The sequence below is a fragment of the Hyperolius riggenbachi genome, chromosome 4 (genome assembly GCF_040937935.1).
Source record: "Hyperolius riggenbachi isolate aHypRig1 chromosome 4, aHypRig1.pri, whole genome shotgun sequence".
Classification (NCBI taxonomy): Eukaryota; Metazoa; Chordata; class Amphibia; order Anura; family Hyperoliidae; genus Hyperolius; species Hyperolius riggenbachi.
In genome coordinates this window covers 79,166,718-79,185,050 of record NC_090649.1, presented here as the reverse complement: position 1 = coordinate 79,185,050, position 18,333 = coordinate 79,166,718, and the positions used below count along the sequence as shown (strand labels likewise).

Here is an 18,333-nt window from a genome sequence, read left to right as displayed (position 1 = left end):
AGGTGTGTGAGTCAGACAAAGATCAGCAGGACGCCAGGCATTGCTGAAAAGGAAATACATATGGTAGCATTCATTTCACTCTCTCTTCAGGTGTCCTTTAATGCTGCAAGTGAATGTAAACAATAGAAATCTGGTGCCTTCTCATTTCTCCAAATCATCTGTGCAATACACATGCAGTTCTGCTGCTGATCAGATCACACCCTAACCACATCAGACACCACACTTGAAAGAAAGTCTGTTTCTCTAATTTGTATGAACCATAAACTGAAAAACAAGATGCAGGGAGACTTGCGTACAACCCAAGGTTGCACAATCCCCACCATGGCTGGTTTCATGGCACATCATAACACTGACAGTGAAAGCCTGCTAGACAAATACATCATAAATCACAATCCAACACAAGCTGGTCTGCTCACCTGAAGCATGCATCAGAGGAAACAAACACAGCGAAGCTTCAGGTCAGCAGCCAAGTACACAACGTTCTACCGTTTAAAGGCAGCAGTAAAGGAATGTTCACCAACTGGTGATCCATCCACCCTTACTATAATGTATGTCTGCTTATTCATAGCATGCGATTCTCCACTGCGGGTCACGGCTCTGCCTACTACTGCCTGTGACCATCACCACCAACCAATCCACAAAAGAAACTTCTCCTTCCACCTTCCGACAGACTGAGAAGACGCTACTATACAAGCCTGACTTCAAGATAATTCGTTTTATTTCTACCTATACTGAAAAACAGGGACTTCAAATAATGTCATAGTAGGGCTGGTATCATTATGTGAATCGGCTTAGCTCATCATGTTACATGTTGCTTCAGACATAAGAAGGATATGGAGGCTGCCAAATTTATTTACATTTTAATAACACAAGTTGCCTGGCTGTCCCCTCCTGATCCTCTGTCTCTAAAGCTACGTCTACACGTAGCGATCCAGCGGCGATTTGGCTTATCAATCAAGCCGCTGATGCGGGTCGATTGATAAGATCTGACAGGACGGATCTCCCCACTGCCGATTCCCTGCTCGTTCCCCACAAGGGGACAATGGTAGGGAATCGAGCGGAAGATAAGCGGCGCCGGCGGGGACGAGGGCGGATCGAATCCGACGCACGCGCTGGGACGCTGTAGGTACGCGCGGGGATGCGGAAGAGGCGATCCGGCGGCTAATCGAGCCGCCGGATCGCTCCGTGTAGATGAAGCTTAACACTTCTAGCCATAGACCATGAACAAACATGCAGATCAATTGCTTTGACTCAAGTATGACAATTGGGGACATGTTTGTTTTAGGCTGCATTTCCACTTGTGCAGTGCGAATCGCCACGGTAAAAATTCGCATGCGGATGCGAATTTCGCATGCGGGTCCATGCGAATTTTCATGCGAATTCTCATGGATGACGATGTATGCGAATTTAACCATGGCAATGCTGGTGTGCTTTTCCATTGATCCTATGCGAATTTGCATGAAAATTCGCATACCAAAACATCATGCGAATTTCCTATTAAATACATTGTATGCGATTCGCATAGCGGTATGCGAATTCTGATGGCTCTGCCATGCGATTTTTTTCTGCACAGAAAAACGCAAAGGAATCCTGACAAGTGGAAACAGTCCCATTCACTTGTATTGCTATGCAAATTTGCATGCGAAAAACGATAGTGGAAATGGGCCCTTAGGGTTGTGGTTCAGACACTACTGATGGCAGGACTGCAATGCAACTGGTATTGTTTAAAAGGAAATGCGTATGGCAGCCTCCATATTACTCTCACCTCAGGTTCACTTTCAAGGGCAACTGAAGTGAGAAGAATATGGAGGCTGCCATATTTATTTCCTTTTAAGCAATACCAGTTGCCTGGCTGTCCTGCTGATCTATTTGGCTGCAGCAATGTCTGATAACACGAGAAACAAGCATGCAACTAATCTGGTCAGATCTGACAATAATGTCAGTAACACCTGGCCTGCTGCATGCTTGTTCAGGTTCTATGGCTGAAAGTATTAGAGGCAGGGGATCAGCAGGATAGCCCGGCACCTGGTATTGCCTAAAAGGAAATCAGTATGGCAGCCTTCATATCACTCTCACCTCAGGTTCACAATAAGTCCTCTCACTCACGCCTCCCAGTTTCCCCTTAACAGTAATGACTTTCAAATAGGCAAAAATTGTCTGCATCTTGCAAGCAGCTAGAACATTTCCTATTAGAAAATCAGTGGCTTAGTAGTGGCTGACACAGCCACCTTGTCCACTTGATCTATATTAGGTTTTGGCAGAATCTGATAGAGAATTGATGGAAATGCTTATGTTATATGGCTTGATGCAGTACAACGTTGCACACCTATTGATCCCCCAGCGCTTCTCCCCCGCCTGCTGACAATGCCAATGGCATGCATGTAATTAAGGAGCTGGGAGATTTGGGCGCAGGGTAAAGCCGAAAAAAACAGCTCACCCTGCTCCTGCAAAAGTCCCGGCGGCGTTAATCACCATTCCTCCTCCAAGCCGCCGTGGACTCAGGGGTAAGATGAAATCACCAAATTACTCGGATTTTATATTAATTTGAGCTCCTCCTTTTGATGGCTCCCAAATTACTGTCTGAGAGCAGCTATAGCCATAACTATCATTACCAGTTCACCAAGTGACCAAAAACTGCTCTGTGGCACGTTAGAGGCAATAGATTACTGGCAGAGTAAAACAATTAAAAAATAAACCATGTATAGCCAAGCTTTACTCACAATCTACTGTATATCCTCTGCTATGAGCAACTGACAAATTTACAGGAACTTGATAGCGTAGTCATATGAACAGGCCAGCCTTGATTACAGAGTCTGCGGTTTTTAGTTTGATTTTTGGTTTGACTGAAGATTCCAATTCAATTGCACTGAATGGCAATCGAACCAAAAGTGCAGCAAGCACATTGCATTGCAAAGGAAAGAGTGGAGAGAAAGCACCAATATGTCTGGTAAAGCAATCATCTTTGTGATCGGAAAGCCACACAGTGAAGAAAAGCACCAAGGCCAGAAACCCACTAGGAGCGATTTCTAAGCACTAGCGATTTGAAAAAGCTCTCGCTAATGCAATGCTATGGGGGATTTTTATAAAATCACATCACTCAGATGGGATCACACCCATAGCATTACATAAGCAAGAGTTTTCAAACCGCAAAGCGCTCAGAAATTCGCTCCTAGTGGGTTTCTGGCCTAAGGCAGGGAGCACATTCATCACGATGGTGCAGGCATTTTCCAGGCTTGCAGGGTTCAGCAAAATGCATTTTCTGCAAAAGATTCTCCACATTCATTTGCGATTTTTTGGGGATGTGGCGAAAGACATTGGAAACTGGAACAGGCACATTATGCGAGAAAGAGAGCTGCCCGAGTTTAAATCGTGGCAAAAATGTGAACGCAAATGAAGAAGGAGAAGAATCAACTTAATTCGCCAAGTGCAACAGCTGCGGCACCTGAAATTATTTGTGGACACACGGCAATTGGCATAGTGCATATAATAAAACCTGAACAGCATGCAATTCCCAAGCAGGCCATTCAAATCAATGGCAAGAGCGCATTTTAGCCACAAGCCGCAAAAGACACAAAAAAGGGGCAAAACTGATAAGTGTGCTTCCTGACAAAGGCCTGGTACACACCTTTTTCTGATTGGCCAATTTTCCCACCTCCGTGTAGTAGGAGGACCAACAGATTTTGAATACCATGAACAGATGGTGTAGGTAAGCTCTCATACTTCATGGAGGTGGTAAAATTTGTCAATGATTGGCCAATTAAAATTGGATGCGCACCAGACAAAAGTTAACAAATCCAGGTCAGGATTGCTCTATCACATTTTTTCTTCTGCTTTGGTCCACCATAGCAAATCAAGATGCTGCTTTACCAACAAATGGGCGACAGGCAGTACAATTTGCAACAGCCTTGTGCAAACTTTTTTTGCCACTTCCAGGCACCTTGACTCTCTTCAGGCCAGGCTCCGCTGACACAATGGAAGCAGCTTTCTCCCGCAGGCCGATTCTTACGCCAGGGATACAGCCATCAACAGTCCAGAAATAGAAAGTCAAGCGCACTTGGAATGTTTTGCCTTTCTAGCTGGTGTTTATCTCTGTAATATTTTCAACAACCAGCCCAGCTTCTGAAATGCAGCACAGATGACTCATGTGCCCTAATTACAGCGTGGCTTTGTTCACTCCTGCCATAACCTGTATAAACACCAATGCTTCATTGTAGCAGGTCCTCACACTTCTTCTTACAGCCCCCACTTTCCTGTGCAGAACATATTCGCCCTCTCATGCTCAATACTACACAGAGCACCACTACAACAACATGAGTGCCTTCATGAGCCCACTACAGATTTCCCCTTAAAACAGATGTGAAGCTTAAGGGAAGGTCCAAGCAAAATAAAAAAAATGAGTTTCACTTACCTGGGGCTTCTACCAGCCCCATGCAGCCATCCTGTGCCCTCGTAGTCACTCACTGCTGCTCCAGTCCCCCGCTGGCAGCTTGCCGACCTCGGAGGTCGGCGGGCCGCATTGCATACATTTTTACACATTCCCGCTAGTGCAGGAACATTAACACATACATTTTTACACGTTACTGGTTCAATGCGTACATTTTTACGCGTTGCACCACCAACGCATAAAAATGTATGTGTTAATGTTCCTGCACTAGCGGGAATGCGTAAAAATGTACGCAATGCGGCCCGCCGACCTCCGAGGTCGGCAAGCTGCCAGCGGGGGACCGGAGCAGCAGTGAATGACTACGAGGGCACAGGATGGCTGCATGGGGCTGGTAGAAGCCCCAGGTAAGTGAAACTCATTTTTTTTATTTTGCTTAGACCTTCCCTTTAAGTTCTTCCCAGAAGCTTGATGAACATGGCTGCAATGGACTATCTTTTTGTGGTGCTGTTAGCTACATCAATAAAGCACCCGTGAGGGAAAAAAAAAAAAAAAAGATAATAGATGTATACCTTTAAGCTGGTTTGTCACTTATTTTTTGTGTTGCGGTGGGGATATGATGCTCCAGCCGCACCCCAATGCATTGGGAAAAACGTCAAAAATATGACTTTGCTGCAAAGTGCATCAACAGGGTCTTTTTGCATAGCGCCGCCCCCAACACCCATGCATTTATAATTTAAAGTGAACCCGACGTGAGTGATATGGAGGCTGTCCTTTTAAGCAACACCAATTGCCTGACTGTCATGCTGATCCTCTGACTATTACTTTCAGCCATAGACCCTGAACAAACATGCAGAGTATCAGGTGTTTCTGACAATATTGTCAGAAATGACAAATTAGTTGCATGCTTGTTTCTGGTGTAATTCAGACAATACTGCAGCCAAATAGATCAGCAGGGCTGCCAGGCAAATGGTATTGTTCAAAAGGAAATACATATAGCAGCCTCCATATCACTCACCTCGGGTTCACTTTAACTGTCACGCAACCCCTGAGTGTCCAGGAAGGGGGAACACAAAACAATTATGAGAGGAGGCCAGGTGTGGCAAGGAAGGGTCACAAGGCAGATTCCAGGAAAATGTCATGCTGAAATTGATCAGAAACCGGCCTGCGGTGTATGGGCAGTCGATAAATCTCTCTGATCAAATTCAATCACAGAGAGATCTGACTCCTTATTGAATCTGCCCATCATTGCTAGATGTATGGCCACGCCCTTTTCCACTAGGAAACACGACCACCTGGGTAACCGCAATGCGATCACATTTCCTTCCATTTCCACTACCATGACTACACTGTGATTTGTCAGTTGTACGGGGAGACTGCAGTGCGTTTGCAAATTTACAACGGGTGGGAAAAAAAAAAAAAAAAAACCTTGCCGGTAAAATTCCGGAATTGCAGAAGAAAAATTGCATTGCTGTACGATTGCTATGCAATTTTCCTGCACACCTATCTAGTATAAGAGAGCAAACACACCAGAAATCGTGCAGGCCGGCGATTGCGGTTCAGGGAAAAACACATTGCACTAGAAGAAAAACAGAACCGGGATGCACATAGTAATCACAGTGTTGTTGCAATCTGTAAAACAGGCGCAATCAGATTTTCAGATGAAAAAAAAAAAAACGCACCTAGTGGAAAACGGCCCTTACTACAGCCCAACTACAGGACCACTGTGGCTCGGTTCACATTAGGCGGTTTTCAGCCTACGTTCCGCTCCGATGAGCGGAACGCAGCAGCCGCAGCAGTGTTTTTCCTATGGTAAAGTTCACATTGCTACGTTCCGCTCCGGCGGAGCGGACGGTCGACATGTCGGGACCTTGCGTTCCCGATACGCTCACGGAGCAGAACGCAAGCGTATGGGCGGATGCGTCCTAATGTGAACCCGGCCTGTCTCATTAAGAGGCCTGCATTCTTATCTCTTACAACGAAGAAAGAAACAGGAAACATGTTAACTCTGTAAAATTGGGATTTTGCATTCCCATATTTTTCTTATGATGTCCTTTTAGGTACCCTCTGCACCCTATAAGGCTTTTCTGAGGCAAAGCACAGCCTCTGTAGTTATAGGGAACTGGAAGAACATCTGTCGTTTTTCATAAAGCAAAGCTCTGCTTATATATGCCAAACGGTGAGAAGCTCATTCCATGCTTCCATCCCTACATAGGCCTCGATTTATAAAGCATTCCCGCATGCGGAAATGCTAAAAACAGCCGATTTTACCGAACACTGAACAAAATGTGTATTCATAAAGGCTGTTTCCGCATGCGGAGCTGACATTCCGGAGCAGAGTGATAAATCACCGCCTTATGCAGCGATTCTAGGCGGAAATGTAACAAAAGGTTTATTCATAAAAATTAGAGCAAGCGGTATGCGGACGGGAAATACCACTCCCTCTGATGTGGCGAGAAGCGTGCGGAGTATGTGTAAGTCAATGGGACAGACCTCCCAAGCAGCAGCAGAGAGAGCTGCGCACTGAGGAACTCAACCAGCTCCTGTGTTTCCACAAGGCTCCCGACAGCCTACAGCGGGAAATCTCCGCTCTGCTATCGCAACTGGCAACATTATATGAATGCCCACCCAGAAGTCTGAAATACCGAGCGCTGAGTTTCTCCGCACTGATTTACTTCACCAAACACATTTTTATGAATCGAGGCCATAGTGTTATGAAGGGAACCTGAAGAGAGAGGTATATGGAGGCTGCCATATGTATTTATTTTTAAACAATACCAGTTGCCTGGTTATCCTGCTGATACTCTGCTTCTAATACGTTTAGCCACAGAACTTGAACAAGCATGCAGATCAGATGTTTCTCACTCAAGTCTGACTGGATTAGCTTCATGTCTATTTCAGGTATGTGATTCAGACACTACTGACCAGAACGATGAGCAGGACTGCCAGGCAACTGGCACATGGAAATGAATATGGCAGCCTACATGTGCCTCTCAGTTCAGGGGTATTTCAATTCTTCTCCACACAGTAACTCCCAGTGGTAACTTATCCAAACTTCAGGACTACGTTTTCGCTCATCTCCGTGGTGTGGTGTTACCCTGTCCTGGTATACACATCCTGCTCTCCTCATTCCTGGACAAGGCTCACAAATACAGTGTTCTCCCCAGACTCTTTTAGAAGGGTGCCCCACCCAGCTAATTTTGGGGAGCACCCGGCTGTCATCGGCTCGCCTCCTCATGCTTCTCTTACGCTGTAAGCAGAGTTGTGCCGTCCCTGCATGACCCCCTCACACCCCACCCGGCTACTTTTCCTGCCCCCCGGCTGGAAAGAAATTCTGGGGAGAACACTGAAATGTCAGAGCTGATCATGTGCCTGTTCTTCAAGGTATGCGAGGCCTAGATGCCTAAATAAACCTGACTTCCTTCACCCAAGAAAGTGGTCATTAGTCACTTTCCACATCATAAGGTCCCAAGTACAGCAAACCATTATATACATTTCAACTTCTGTTTGGCTCTTGCAAATAAAAAGACATTAGTCTCTGTATACAATGCAGCTCTGTGCAAGCCAGAGAATTCTACAGAGTTGGCTAGATTGCTTTTCAATTGAGCTATGTTTAAGAGTAAGCATGTTTTAAAACACCCTCAACTACTTTAGCACATCTAGCAACATAAGAAACACTGCATATACGACCTTTCCATTTCTCTTACTGCCCCTTGAGACCTGTACTAGAAGTCTCCAGGGCCCTACCAGTTAATTACGGTATGTTTTTCTAGCTCATATTAAAAAAGGGACCTTGTAAGAGTAAATAAACTCAACACAGTGCCACGCAACACAGTGGCTGTACCACTGCCAGATGCTAATCAGTATAGTACAGCGCTCCCTGGTGTTGCCAGCGCTAGCGACTGCCTCCGCCCTCCACATCCACATTGTGACATCACTCCCGCCACACACTGATCAACGCTATGAACAGACAGATTGACGAGGGTAAAAGGTGGCCACTAACTAAATTTGCTGAATGATCGTCGATTCTTCGAAAGAACAATCGGAAATAACTGTTTGTGACCACTAATGGGAAAAAAAAAAAAATGAAAAAAAAAAAAATCTAGTAAACAACCTGATCAGATTAATGAAATCAATCCGAATTCCGGATTGATGTCGCCAATCTGATCGGATTGGTTAGGAGATTTTTGTCCATTAGTGGTTCAAACAAAAATTTCCGATCGCTCATATGAATAATCGTTCGTAAATGATTGTTCGCCAAATTGTATTGTTAGTGGTCACCTTAAAGGATACCAAGAATATTTTCATATTACAACTTTTGGAATTCATTTTAAAGTTTAACTACTTCACATTTGATCGCCAATTTTATTTACAGGTTGCTGGCACAGCAATGGGGGCACGGTGTGCCCCCTCATATGCTGGGCTGTTTTTGGGATGGTGGGAGAGGGAGGTGGTCTTTGGTCCTGCTTTGGAGCGATGCCAGTCCCACATTTTGGGCTGGCATCGCTTCATTGATGACATCTTTTTTTGGGATGGCTCTTTTGAATCCTGTCAGGAATTTATTGATTTACTCAATGATAATAATTTGAATATTCACCTAACATCTCATATTTCAGATCGACAAGTAGACTTCCTGGATCTCCGTTTAACAATGGGGGAGGACAATCATGTTCATTTCAATTTATTTCGCAAACCAACAGCAACCAATAGTTTACTACACTTCCAAAGTTGTTATAAACCAGATCAAAAAACGAATCTTCCAACTGGTCAGTTCCTCAGATTGAGAAAGAAATGCCTAGAACAAGAAGACTTTCAGCAACAAGCTCATGATCTAACACAGCGTCTACAAGACAGAGGATATCCTAGGAAGGTAATTGCTCATGGATACAGGAGAGCGAGGGAGGCAAATAGAGCTGATTTACTATGTCCAAAAGTCAAAAATGATAACACGACCATCCGTTTTATCACTAATTATAATAACCAGTGGTCTGACATCAGACAGGGATTGCGGAAACATTGGCCCATTCTACTGTCTGATAGCCACCTAACTACGGCCTTAAAACCATTTCCCTCAATGAGCTGTAGGAGAGCAAAAATCATCAAGGATATAGTATGTAACAGTTTTTACCAGAGATCTACACGATCTTTGGGGACTGGCCATAGGCTGAGGGGTAGCCATCCATGTGGTAACTGCTCCGTTTGTCAGTATATGTCTCCCACTTACTCAGTAACCAATGCCCTGGGAACAGAAACTTTCCAGCTCCATCAATATAATAACTGCAGATCAAGTGGTGTAATTTACCTTTTGCGATGCCCTTGTAATAAACTATACATAGGACAGACAAACAATCAGCTTAGAAAGAGGGTGCAACAACATTTATCAAATATCTCGTTAGCAAGTAGGGATCATTTAAATCACAAAAAAACTTACAAGTGTTGCTTCACACTTCCTGTTCCACCATCAGGGGAGAGCAGCAGGCTTACATGTTACAGTCTTGGAAAGTATAAAGATCGGCCCCAGAGGAGGTGATATTACCAAACTCTTACTACAAAGAGAACTGAGATGGATTTACCAAATGGGGAGCAGAGCCCCTAGAGGTCTTAATGAGGAATTTTCCTTCAAACCATTTCTTGGGTAAGTATACAACCAATGAGGGATACCACCTTTTAGGATAATTGGTGCACTTCTTAGGACAATTGGTGCACACACATATGGATGGGTTATCACTTTCTATAATATACTAGTTTTCCTTCTGTAGGAACATGGCCTTGCGGGGGTAAGCGCAGACCATTATGACACTGCACATGTTCTATTCACATACACTTTTTGCACTTTAGTATAATAGCTGCGAAGGTAAGCGCAGATTTTTCTGACACGCCCTTTCACTTGATGTAAGTGTGGTGGGGGTGGTCCTTGGTGAGTGGACCATGGCCACCTAATTATTTGTCGTATGTCACTCTATATATAATTGTGTGCACGATACACCAAGACACTATATCTGTATAAGGTTTATGGGATGTGGCTTTGGTTGGCCTTAGGTGAGGGGCCAATCAGGCCATTCTTTAACATATGTATTTGGCACTTGGTGTTCACCCTTAGTGATTTATTATTATATTGCTCCCAATGTGGTTCTTCTCATTAGGAATTACATATAAAGGCTTTACTCAAATAAATATACTATTTTTGACGTAAATTTTCATTTAGATCCTCTGGGACCTGGGGAATCTGCTCACGGCTAATTTCATGCGAATCCCTCCTCACCTTGGCTCATAGAAGAACAACTGATCATTCATTTGTGACAACCGCCTTCTGCTCTTCGTATATATTTGAAAATATGTGATTTTCTCACTCCTCAATTGCCATTATGCAAGAGACATATGTCTCTTATACATGTAGTGCATGGACGCTGCTTTTTGTGCCCACCGCAGCTCTCCTTTTGGGGGGGGGGGGGGGTTCCCTTTTCCCTCTTCCTTTTTTCCTTTATTTGATGGTGGTCCTTTTCCCCTGTCGTGCTGTGCCACCGGCGATGTGTATTCCATGTAAAACTGCAACACTCTTTACTTGCATTGGCGATGCCTTTTTTGAAAATTATGATAATTATTGTATATGCATGATCCCTGTTCAATTTCAGTATTATAATGTATTGTATTAAGCTTGCCTTCATGTTTTGTCTAAATATTTTCTCTTTTTTTAATTGTTGTTTGGGCAGCATAAAGTAATATTATATCTTAAGATAGCGTAGTATTCATTCAATTATATATGGTCTGCGCATGTGGGAACAGACAGCTCTGTTCTGGATTACAACAGTGGGAGGATGCGTACCTCTCACCTATATTCATTGCAATAGGACCTCCGTATCTATGAGCGCTCTATTTGTATTGGGGGATGCACAGTAGGGGGAGGATACGGATCCCCGTACCTCTCACCTATGCCCATTGTAGTGCATTTCCGCATTCTTGTGCGCTCCACCTTTTTTTGGGAGGGTGCGGACTTCCTTGTTTCTCACTTACACTTGTTGTAACGTATTTCCGCATTTATGTGCGCTCCACTTATATGGAGAGATGCGCATGCGGCCATACATTTGCATCTGTCACACCCCTCTTCTGACGCTCTACTATGCGCACGCAGCTGTGCCTACACGCACGCTGGATTACGACTTCCTGCCCATACAAGCCAGGCGCCCAATCAGCGGGCTGGCTTCCTCGCAATTTTAGTTTATAAGCAGATTCTTACCCACAATACACTGCTCCTGAGGAAGTGGTCTTTTTTGAACCATGGCACACGTGGAGCGTCCTGTGTGCCTCCCTCCACCCTCACTCCATGGCTGCCTCCATCCATTGTCTTGGGCTATGTATGTATACCTCCTAATTATTTGGTATCCGTGATCCTTATATGCACTGGTCACTTTCAATTATGTTTACCACTTATTATGGTTCATGAGCATATTGTCATATCTTAGCACTATTCTTATCTGTCACTTCACGGGTACATATAGGATATCTCTTGGTTCATACTTTTTACAAACTAGCCCAGACCCGGGTCTCATGTACACAATGGTGGGCTCAATTCAATGAACCCACGTTGAGTAAACCTTTGTGGCAGCCATTAGGGCTCATTTTAGACTTAAGAGGTGAGGCATTTGTGATTTGTTTCCGCAATTTATTGTATTGTGGCGATTTGTTGGGTACAGCCCTTGTATCCTTTTAAATGTTTTTATAATGTTTGTGCAGAAAATGTAATAAAGCTTTTTTCACATTTCTAACTGGTGGTGCAGCCCTTTGTACAGGATTTCTTCTTGCTCTCCTTTCTTAAAGGTGGCCACACACGAGACAATAAAATGATCCGATTTTACGTCAATTCGATAAAAACGATCATTCGACTGAAAAATCCGATCGGATTTCCCGTTTTCTTCTATTTTAATTGATCTGGAATGCCAGATATTTTTCTTCAATCTTTCTAAAAATGGTATGGTGTGTGTTAGATTGTCAGTTTTTTAATATACACACCCTAGCAATTTTCTCAGATTTTCCAATCATTTTTAACATAATTCGGGAAAAATTGAACATAGGTGTGTGGTACATTGGTCATATTTTTGAAATGTTATAATCAGAAAAATTGATTGCAATTCTTAAATTGAACAGATATTTTTCAAAAAATTGTATGGTGTGTGGCCACCTTAAGATGGATGAGGAGTGATATCACAGTGTAGGCGGAGAAAAGGGGCAGAAGCAACCACTGCATCCATGACAATCTATGTGTGATCATGTTGCTGGTCAGATTTGCAGAGAACCTAAAGTGTACCTAATTATAGTCTTTACAAACCAGGGCTGTGGAGTTGGTACAAAAATCTTCCAACTCCAACTCAGTTTATGAAACCACGACTCCAACTCCGGGTACCCAAAATGGCTCCGTCAGACCCTCCCGCGGGGGGCGGACTTTCAGGCGACAGTAGCGCGTGTGTACGCACTGTCAGCAGACTGATAAGGCTGTTTCTGAACGATCCGCTGGTGCCCAAAATTGCCCCAACTCCACAGCCCTGTTACAAACACAAGGTTTTATACCTAACTGGGGCTTCCTCCAGCTCCCTGTAGCCCGTGGGCTCCAGTCCTGTCCATTCTCCCGCAGATACCACCGGTAAAGTCGGGGACTACTGCGTATGCGCGACCCTGGTTACACACCTCCTTGGGAACGCTCTCTTGGCCAGAAGCGTTCTGTGCATGGGCAGTTACAGGCCTTAACTGTGTAGGACGCTCCCGGCCATGGGAACATGAGCAAGGAGGCGTGCAACCAGGGTCGCACATGCACAGTAGTCGGTTGACTACAGGCAAACAGATGGGAGTGGATGCATATTGAGTGAGGCTAGGGCCTACAGCAAGCCCCAGGCAAGCATAAATCCATGTGTTTTTAACATCTCAGGTTTAGGCCTCGTTCACATCTGCTGCGCTGAAAAACGTGTGAAAGCGCGTGGTAAAAACGCATGCGCTTGTGCGCGCTTTAGTGTGCGTTTCTGTGCGTTGCGCTGCGCTTCTTTAAAGCATGTTTTGCTTGTTGTATCAGCAGCAGTTGTCAATAAAACTTTGTTTTTGTATGTAAATGTATTTTTTTCTCCAATTAGGGGTAAAAAACGCATGCGCTTCTATGCGCTAAAAAAGCGTACCCATTCACTTGCATGGATGTACGCTTTCCAGCTCAACGCACAGAAATGCATGCAACCCTACGTTTCTGTAACGCTGCTCAGCGCAGCGCATAGATGTGAACCAGCTACATTTAGTTACATGGGAAAGTAAATACCTTGCTGATCGCACAGGGCAGTGCGCTGTAAAAAGCGCACAGAAACGGCCCTGATGTGAACGAGGCCTAATTCTGATTACCTGTAAGCTTAAAAAAAAAATAAAAAAAATACTCACCTTAGTAGAGGGAAGCCTCTTGATTATACCCCTGTCCCCCTCAAGCTTACCGTTGCAGCGCTGGGACCACCAGAGTCCAGTGGACTGCAGTGCAATACATATGTTATGTAAGTAGAGCAAGTATTTATCTACCTATATATGTGTTTTTTTCTGAGATTGTATGGCTGACAGCTCCTCTTTAAGTCAAGGATGCGAAACGCCAGTCCTCACACATTTTGGCACAGCTCAAAATAAGTGAAGTCACTGAATCAGGAAAGGTTCATCAAGTAGAAAGGCCACGGATGCGCCGAATGGAGGCAATCGGGAAGACGACGAGGGACTCAGTGGAGCTTATGGGGCTGGAGAAAGCCCTAGGTAGGCATCAAAACTTTGTATTACGGCTTCTTAGGAACATTTTAATTGGGGAAGCAATTTATTTGCATTACAGCAGCAAGGACAAAATAATTCTCTAAACACAAACGGATGTCAGAGAGAAACATCTCATCAGTCTTAAAGAGAAACCATAACCAAGAATTGAACTTCATCCCAATCAGTAGCCGATACCCCCTTTCCCATGAGAAATCTATTACTTTTCTCAAACGGATCATCGGGGGGGGGGGGGGGGGGGACCATGGTGCCGACATCACACTGTGGGAGCTTTGTTGCATTGTGGGAAATAACAGCTGTTTCCAACTGCAAAAAAAGCAAGCAGCATCTTCTTCCACTGACATCACCTGCCAGCAGTAAAAATGTCACCATTTGATAAATGTCTGAATGTAAATCAGGAAAAGGAAAGATGTTCCAATGAGCAAACACTGACTTAATCATTTATACATAATTACTGTTAAAATGAAGCACTTTTTTTACTACACTATTTTCACTGGAGTTTCTCTTTAACACAAGATGAGAGTGCATTTATCTCAGCCTAAATTTACACTGTTTTCAATAGTAAAAAATGCTTTTCTGAACAATCTTTCCGCGCATATTATAAGCAAAGTAGATGTAGTAAACAAATAGTAATTGCAGTAACTGATACAACTCGGAGAGGTACTGTATTCAATATCTCCAGGCGCTCTCTGCCTGCGTATCTACAGAGGTTCCCTAATACCGCACTACCTCTTCCCTTCGGTTATACTTCGCTGTCAGCAGCTAACAATCACCTAAATTGTAGACAAAGGTGAGGTTACTTTTTGTAAACAGGTCTTGCTGGTGCTGCATCTGGAACCCTGGGCAAATGTCACCCAGCCGTGACGTAGCAGCAGCACCCCAGCCAAACACACACACCTCTTCTGATCCAGAACATGAGATAAGTAGGTTGCAAAACGGGTACTGCACACTAAGTATATGCAATAAGCATCTGAAAACACAACTGATATGTGCATTGCATAATGCCCATGTACAATGCAAACATAACACACTGTGCATGTTAAGACGCATATGTTATTTTCACAGCATAGAAATGTACTGTAGAAATTACATTATAACATGATCTGTGACAACGCAGAGATGTGAACATGTGGTAACATAGCTTAGGCATCAGTCAGGGCAGGTTAGGTTAGGAAAGCAGAGGGCTCTGGTCTAGGTCAGGGGACCAAGCAGTAAACCTCAAAGGGAATAATCACAGCGCCCGCTACAGCACGAAGCGTTATGATTGGCCGCATAGTGTGGGCGTAGTTAGCTAAAGCCCCATCTACACGATACGATTCTTTATACGATTCAATTACGATTCTATTTACGATCCGATTAAATCCAACATGTCTGATCAGGATTCGATTCAATTCAATTCTATTTGCCATTGCAAAACAATGGCAAATCGAATTGAATCGAATCGAATCCCAATCGGACATGTTGGATTTAATCGGATCGTAAATAGAATCGTAATTGAATCGTATAAAGAATCGTATCGTGTAGATGGGGCTTAAAACCTATCTGAAAGCTGGCAGTTCGAGAGGGTGCTGTCCACCCAATCACATTAGCAAAATCTCCCTATGAGATTTTTTTTGCTGAGTCCCCTAAGCTAGACTAGTGTCGAGTTGGTCATAAAACACACCATCTGACTGTACAATTTTACCAGTATGTACTATAAGACCAATAGTTTGGACTGTAATCTACAGTATATTATTTAGTATTTATATAGCGCTGACATTTTCTGCAGTGCTGTACAGAATATATTGCCTCGTCAATTAACTGTCCCTCAGAGGGGCTCACAATCTAATTCCTACCACAGTCATATGTCTATCCGCACACTCCATATGAACCAAGTTCAATGTTTTAATTCATGTCAAGTGACACATTCCATTCCATATACCAACGGTTTCAGGGCCCCGTGGGGTCCCCTTTGTCAAGGTAACAAACACAGAACGGTGACAAAGGGGGCCCCGAAACGATTCATTGGTTTATGGAATGGAATGTGTCACTTAACTTTAATTAAAACATTGAACTTGGTTCATATTGAGTGTGCGGATCACCTGGATTCTTTTACATGTGTCTTTGATCTAGCACCTCCATGGTAGTGTGCAATTCCATACGGACTTGTGGATTTATCGCGTTAAACGCCTGAGATGGACATCATCCATCTGAACTAGTCCTTAGGATTAAGCATTACCTTGGGCACCCTATGCAGTAATGATCCTAAACAGAAGGATTAGGAACCAGGCAAGGTGATGAGTTTAAAATAGACAGTGGAGATTAAGGCAGCTTAGAACACTGAATCACTAATTTCTCCAGAATAATCTCAGTAATGAGATTCTCTCTGTGTCAGAACATGGACCTGCAGCTTAGACCCCCTGCACCACTGTCATGTCTGCGGGGAAGCTCAGGGATCAGGCTGCTGTGTGTACAGCAGATAGGCACTATGCATAGCATTACACAGCCAGGCTACTGCACACTACACACAGACAGACATTACTAGAGGCTACAGACCACACACACACACATGTCCCCCCGCAGCACACACAAACCTCCAAGCAGCGCAGCTCTCTCCTCTTCCTGCCCCGTACACCTCTACAGCAAGCCGAACAGGACAAACCAGCTCCCAGCGCGCAGCGTCACTTGCGTCACCCGCCTGCTGCCCAATGACAAGGTACAACGCTGACAGCCAAAGCGGGAGGGCGCAGGCAGGTGCAGCGTTGATCTGCAGGTTCAGCGAGGAGGCTCCGGCTGCAGATAAGCTCGGGCGGGAAGCTGACAGATGCTGAGGGTAAATGGGTATGGAGAAGCTGCCAGTAGAGCAGAAGTGTTTCGTTTGACAGGCTGAGGAAGGCTGCAGCTCTTCCCAGCTGTGCTGCAGAAACGTCAGCAAAAGATGCAATGATGACTGTAGGCAGTGCTAGGCTGTAGCTCCAGCTTGCAGAAGCAAAGTTCAAGAGAACCTGTGATTAATGATTATTCTCACATAAAATGACATGATATGCAGCACAATTAGGACTCCTTTCCACTGACTGTTGATAGGCAGTGAAATGCCTCTTAAACTCTCTCAACTGTTCACTGCTGCCTGTTAACTGCTTGTTGCTGACTGGTAACTGCTTGTTGCTGCCTGGTAACTGCTTACGTCTGCCTGTTAACTGCTTGTTGCTGCCTGATAACTGCTTACTTCTGCCTGGTAACTGCTTGTTGAGCACACAGCTCAACAGTCCCTGGAAACGGAGCAGTGCTTTTCAGCGCTGCTAGCTGTGGGCGCAGCCAGCGCCGCCATAGACTGTAATGGGAATCAGTCTATAGCGGCGCTCAGTGAGGAAGGTCGGCTCCGTCAGAAGACGGAGCCGAAGTTGTTTAAAAAACACAATAATTCGGCCTCCAGCAATCGCTGGAAGCCGAATTATTTCATTCCCCCACTATCCATGTCGGCCTGGAGGGGGAATAGTAATTAAAACGCCCCGGACTTGTGCAGAAGCAGGACCAGCCATTTAACAGCTGGATCCTGCGCCCAAGTCTACCAGCGCCGTATTCAAATGTACGCCCTCGAAAGGAGGCCTAAGTGGTCACATTGGGCCTGATTCATGATTGGGCAGTAAGGCCTCTTTTCCACGGACTCTTGAACCGTATGCTCAGCAAGCAGTTATCAGGCAGCAGCAAGCAGTTGTGAGAGTTTGAGAAGCATTTCACTGCCTATCAACTGCCTGTGGAAAAGAGGCCTTAGGGCTGGTTCACACGGGCGTCTGCCCAGCTTTCAGAGGCGTTGCGTTAACTGTCCCAGGATGCTACATGTAGTGTCCAGGGTCGCCTCGAACACCAGGAAAAATCAGGATTTGAATGCTGCGTTCGCGCAAATGCCGGTAAAAGCCCGGTACAAATGCTTCCATTCACTTGAATGGGAGTGTTTAATGCCGAGTCCTGAACGCCGGCGGTAAACACGGGGCAGACGCCCGTGTGAACCAGCCCTTAATCTGTCATGCACACATAGCACATGGCAATTTTACCAATATCAACACCAGGTGAGCAGCACCAATTACTCTATTAGCGGCACGCATGTTACCGTAGCAATAAAAGCTGTGCTAATATTGTAATGAGCACTGCTGCCCTGGCGTTAGCACTAGAAAAATTACCATGTGCTACCTGTGCATGGG

At 44.7% G+C, this 18,333-nt stretch overlaps 1 protein-coding gene across 4 annotated transcripts in view; it reads right to left on the bottom strand.

The window, feature by feature from the left end:
• ITSN2 (intersectin 2) overlaps positions 1 to 16,818 on the bottom strand; it is a 225,262-nt gene extending 208,444 nt beyond the window's left edge. For 3 of the 4 annotated variants that reach the window (XM_068280241.1, XM_068280247.1, XM_068280245.1), the window contains exon 1: positions 16,729 to 16,818. The gene's annotated coding sequence lies outside the window, so the exon portion shown is untranslated. The remainder of the gene's footprint in view (positions 1 to 16,728) is intronic. The other variant, XM_068280248.1, reaches the window with a different exon arrangement.
• Positions 16,819 to 18,333: the final 1,515 nt, after the last annotated feature.